The sequence below is a fragment of the Rhinatrema bivittatum genome, chromosome 13 (assembly GCF_901001135.1).
Source record: "Rhinatrema bivittatum chromosome 13, aRhiBiv1.1, whole genome shotgun sequence".
Classification (NCBI taxonomy): domain Eukaryota; kingdom Metazoa; phylum Chordata; class Amphibia; order Gymnophiona; family Rhinatrematidae; genus Rhinatrema; species Rhinatrema bivittatum.
The window spans coordinates 23,309,455-23,315,608 of NC_042627.1; positions in this window are offsets into that span (position 1 = coordinate 23,309,455).

Sequence of the window (6,154 nt, forward strand, 5' to 3'; positions counted from 1 at the left end):
CAAAGTTTGTCCTTAGGAGAGAAAAAGGTCCAGTGGAAAAGGATAAAGTGAGCTGTAAATAGAAATGAAATATAGAAAAAAAAAAAAAGCCCAGGACCAGAAAGGACTTCAAAAGCTCATCTAATCCTTCCCCCTACTCCCAGGAAAGGGCCACTGAACTTAGGTCACCCTAGACCGAGATTTCACAGTCTCCCTAGACGACGTCATCTAGCAGTTGCCCAGTCTGGCTGTTAGAAATGCAACTTGCTTGATATTCCCCTTTGAGCTCATGTTAAGTGACAGGAACAAAGGGGCTCTCTCTGTGTTTCAGCAATGCTAAGGGACACCGCTTTGGAGGGACAGACCAACCTTAGGAGTGAGATGGGGAATTCAGGCTCTAGTTTCGAACCGGCATTTATTCATTTCCATTTGATATTCTATCTTTTCCTAGAAAAAGCACATGGTGGAATTCAAAGAGCGATGTGACCTGGGTACGTAGTTAGGGAGGGGAGGACACGAAACACAGAAAATATGTTAACCCTTGCCTCTTTCAAAGAAGTTAAGGATTTTTCAGGAGGTCTGTTGCAGCAGTCCAGTAGGAAAAGCAGACACCAGCACTGTTACGAGTTGTTCAAACTAAAATCCTTTACTGGTAGAATTTGATTGCAGGGACACTTGTGTTTAGTGCTCAAGCAATACAGAAATGTATATTTTTTAATTTATTTAAAAACATTTGTATACCGCCTAATACAAATAAGAGTTCTAAGCGGTTTACAATGCGTAACGTGCATAATCTTACAATGATAACGTGCATGAACAAGCTAAGGAACATATGTCAAGATATAAGACGAATATTAACAACGTATTTTATTTTTCTTTTAACGAGTATAAGTAAAATAAGTGAAACAGGAAAATAAAATAAAACATCAGCTTATACTTTTGTGTTGAAGGCGACAGAGTACAGATGTTTTAAATAAAGAATGCACCTGCCCAGCCTGGCAGCAGGTATTCTGGGCACTTCCTTTGGTAGTACCTGCAAATCTGGATGCAGATCCTGGAATCCAGTGAAGCAGAACTGGGTTCTCCTCTTTAGACTGACACCAGGTGAGCCCTCTGCAGGTTCCTCCTCAGACAGCAACGCTACAGTCTCTTTTGCCCAAGCTTGGCAATCCTCCTTATGACTCCAGCTAGGAAACGCCACACTTTAAATTGAGCCAGTCTCCCTAGACCGCTAAGAACTAGGGAACTAGCTGCCTCTTCAATCATTTCAAAGGTCCCGTTTGAACCTCCAAGACACAGTCTCTCTAATCCTGAAGGCTTGGGCACCCTGACCTTGCTCCCCAGCCACTTTCCCAGGACAGGAAGCAGTCCTCTCCTCTTAGGAAGATTACCCCAAGGAGCTCGTTCTTAGAAAAAGTCAGCATGCCAAAGAGCAACCTTTTCCTTAGAAGAACCATGAGCACACGGGAGTTTTGTTAAACTATTGACACCTTCCACAGGGAACTGCCAAACTCCTTACCACTCCTATTCTACTTTGACCTCACAATCTGAGTATGTTGAGACTCTGAGGCTTATTAAGAGATAGTTTTGTGACACCCCCCCCCCCCCTTACAAACAAAACGGAAAACTGAACAATGCAATCTAGACAGTTGCAGGCCATAGCACATTCAAAGTAGAGAAACTGTGATTACATAGCCTGGGGAGAATACACACCCAGCAGACGAGCAATGCAATGCTTGGAGCTGGGGATGTGCTGATTATCTACCATAAGAGAATACAACATCCTGAAAGGAGGGAAACTCTTGCCTACATGGAAGGAAGGGAAACTCCTGCCACGTGGCTGGGGAGGACATAGAAGTCGGCTCCAAGAAATCTAGAATTTGGAAGTAAACAACCTTTTATACTAATTTGGACAGGAAGGGGGAAACTGAAGAATGGTCAATTATTTTTGGATTTTGAACCAGGTTTTTTGAGGATGGGTTTAATTACCACTTCTTTGAAGGATGCGGGTAAGCAAATTGGGGTCAATATCACATCGATAATGGAGATGATCCAGGGGGCCCAACCACTAACACAACTCTCCAATGTGTTTAAGGGAACTGGTTGCAGTGGACATAGAGACAATTTAATTTGTTGGTGGACTTTTTTCATCTCCCATAGGGAGACCATCCTGAACTTGGCTACCTTCAGGTGTTGGCTGATGTGTCAAAACCATGGCAGATGAAGGCACATTTGGGGTGTTTATTCATTAATTTATTTATTCATTCTTATAGACCGCTCATGGTGTACAACATATCAAAAGCCTGACAGTAAAACAAATCTTTAAAAAACAAAATTACATAATTTTCAAATACAAAAATAATCAAAATTGTTAAAACAATAAAACCTATTACATTCAAATCTAAAATGGGGAAAAGCCAAGATTTCACCCTTTTCTGGAGGAGCAGGAAATTTAACTCCATCCGCAACTCTTTTGGTGCTGAGTTAGTGGATAGGGAAGGACATATGGATGAGAAGCTTACATGGATGGCTTTCTATTTTTTAATTCAAAAACGGTTGTGAATCAATTGCGGATGGTCCCTCAAAGAATAGAATGGGAAGGCATTTCAGACCTGGAAAGCTTTATCACTGTTTGGAAGATTTTCGCTGGCTGGTTTTAATCGCGGGCCAGTTGTTTGTAGACATATCCCTGCCTTGCCTGTATTTCCTTCCATGTCCTTTGCAATGTCGCAAGTTATCTGTTCTTGTTCCTGAAACTGCCAGCTAGGGTATGAATTGCTACAGTTTTGATCGGCACACATACATGTGCCCTGGGAACTGGTCTGAGACCACCCACTCATTTCACAAAGACCACCCGGTGCAGCCATCAGCCAATAACTTTCTTTGTCTGAGCTGAATTCCAACCAGCGATCAAAGTGCGGTTTATCATTGTATAAAAAAGTCTTGTGGTTCCCGTGCTTATTATTTTGATTATATTTATAATGTGCAGATGATCACAATTAAGAGGTCTATATTTAGAACTTATCTGGCTAGGAAAGATAGCCAGATAAACACAGTCGATTAAGTTAGCCAGGATATTCAGCAGTGCATCCACACTGTTCAATATATACCTAGATATGTTTGAGTTAGCCAGATAAATTTATCCAGCTAATTTTAGACCTATCAATAGCAGGTCTAACTTATCCAGCTAAGTTGGCCGGATAATTCTCACCCACTACTTAGACGATAACTGTTTAGCTGGATAAATAGTTAACTGGTTAAGTGGCGGACAGAGATTGAATCGCTTCTTAGCCGGATAAGTCCCAATTTATGCTAAGTGGCACTGAATATTGGGCCCTACAATATCAGAAATTAATTCTGCATTATATATCCCCTCTTCTCAAACTTGTCAATTTTGAGAGCAATTTTTCAATGCCATTTGCCTGGTAAATACCAATATACTCAGGTAAAAAGGCATCTGAAAATTGCCCACCCTTACTTAACTCAGCCAAAAGTATACCTGGGGTTCCATAATGTATGCAATTCTAGTTGCATTAGGAGGAGGTATTTCCAGGGACATGTTTAGGTCAGAGAAAGAAAATAATGCATGTACAGAGCTGGTGCAACCAACTGTGCAAGCCATGCCTTAGCAGAAGGTGTCAGCTCGGAAGCCAAACTTCAGAGGAGGTCGCAGGGCCATCTGGTAGACCCCATCCCACCAGTGGCCAGGATGCAAGGAGGCCATGGGCCATGTCCCACTGATGGAGAGAATGATGAAGAGGCCGCAGACCACCAAGCAGACCCGATCTCAGTGGCAGCCAGGATGTCGAGAAAGCCATGGTACTACCTGGCTGTTCCTAACCCGCTGTGAAACCAAAGTGAAGAAGAGGGCTTGGAGCTGTTGGAGGATCTCAACTCACAGCCAACCAAAGTGAAGAAGATGGCCTGGGCTGATGGTGGACCACAACCAAAGAAGAGTTGAAGTCTGGGAATGAGTAAGAGAGGGAAGATGTGTGTGAGAATCTGGGTGAGAGAGAGAGCGTGTGTGTGTGTGTGTATGTTTGTGAGAGAGAGAGAGAGCCTGAGTATGAGCGTGTGAGAGAGCTTGAGTATGAGCATGTGATTGTGGGTATGAGCTTATATGGGTGTATGTGTGTGTGTGAGAGAGCATGGTACGAGAGGGAGCATGTGTGTTTGTATGTATATACTATATATAAAAGATTCATGAGAGTTTGTGCACCTCATTCCCATTAATCCATGACAATCTCAGGGTGACTGGAAAATTTGGAAATCAAAAGGTCCCAGGTATGAAGAACATAAATTGTTTTTATCAGCCCAGTTTAAACCTAACTTTCCTTTGTTTCTCGCCCTACTTGCACACAGGGTCTATACTGAGTTTATTTCAATGTCCCATACTCAGTGTAAAAGAGTTCTGCTTCAGTAATAGAATAAAGAGTCTGTTAGTGGCTTTCAAAGAAAAGAGCTTAGCTGCTGGCAATGTTCATAAGTCAGACTCTGGCTCTTCTTTGTCATACCTTGACTGACCTGTTCCCCTTCTGTCCTGTTCCTCTTTCCTCCCATGCTGCCTCATATATAAAGCTTAGCAGCCTATAGCTGTAAAATTGCCTCCTGATTTGGCTATTCCTTTCTGTTCAGAGACTCTGGGAAATGTAGTCCCACTGGCAGCCATCTTAGTTTCTGTCCACCAGGTTCTCTACAATACTCCTGTCTTGTAATCCAGGGTGTCCTACTTCTGTGCAAGATCCTAGTAAGTCTACCACAGCACTCAGATTTGAAAATGCAATCCATGGATTTTGTTTCCCTCCCCCAGCCTAAACACGCCCTTGGGAATGCCTCCTCCTAATGCAGTTAAAGTACACACATTGTGGAACCACGCGTGTACTTATAGCTCATTAAGACAAATTTCCAGACAGCCCTTTCACTTTGATAAACTGGGACTTACCCAGGTAAATGGCTTTTGAAAAGTATCCTTGTCATGACCAGTTGAAATTGAAAATAAATCTTGTTGAAGTTTGATGGTAGCCATGACACGTTAGCACGGGGCACATTTAAAACTAATCGGAGAAAGTTCTTTTTTACTCAACGCACAATTAGACTCTGGAATTTGTTGCCGGAGGATGTGGTTAGTGCAGTTAGTATAGCTGGGTTTAAAAAAGGATTGGATAAGTTCTTGGAGGAGAAGTCCATTACCTGCTATTAAGTTCACTTAGAGAATAGCCACTGCTATTAGCAATGGTAACATGGAATAGACTTAGTTTTTGGGTACTTGCCAGGTTCTTATGGCCTGGATTGGCCACTGTTGGAAACAGGATGCTGGGCTTGATGGACCCTTGGTCTGACCCAGTATGGCATGTTCTTTTGTTCTTACTTGGATATACTGGCTCGGGTTTCATCTGATACCTCACAAGTTATGCTGAAGTGTTTCTATTGGGAAAAGAGATTTCAGTCCTGTAAAGCTTGATTTTCAAAGGCACTTACACTCATAAAGCCTTGTCTTATGCATGGAAGTGGTGCTTTGAAATTCAATCAAGAGATAGTGTGTGGAAAAGTAGATATGTAACTTGGAAAGGCATTCCAGAGGGGCGGAGTTGAGGCATAGTTGCAGCTTTCATGCATGCAATTTGATTTTTTAAAAGTATGCACCTAACTTGCCTCAAGCGGTAGCTTTATGTGAGGTAATTTGTAAGTGTACGCAGCCATTTGCCTGAAGATTTTCAAAGTAAACTCACACACATAAGTTTGAAAATGCTTCACCGCTATGCGTGCTGTTACAAAATTACGCTCCCTAAGGCTTCCTCAGAGTCTCTAGCCAGATATTGAATACCAATGCCCTACAGCTTGACTTTCTGTAATTTCTGATGAGGTCTTAGTCAGTATAGAATGTGGATAAGTGTTACGGGTACGAAAATTATTTGATAGCCGTGGAAATTGCAACAAAAAAAAACAAACCCCCAACAACTTCCCATATGTGTTATGAAATAATTACACCTTAACCAATTGGAATTTCAATTGGTTTCGTTAGGCTTCAACTGGGACTGAAAATGTGATTCTTTTATAATCTACAGTGACTCTCAGATGAGGTTTTCTTGTTGGGTTATTCTAGCAGTAGCTCCTTTCGCAGAACTCAAAAACAAAGACATTGCACAGCATCATAAAAAATTATCAATTTTATTCA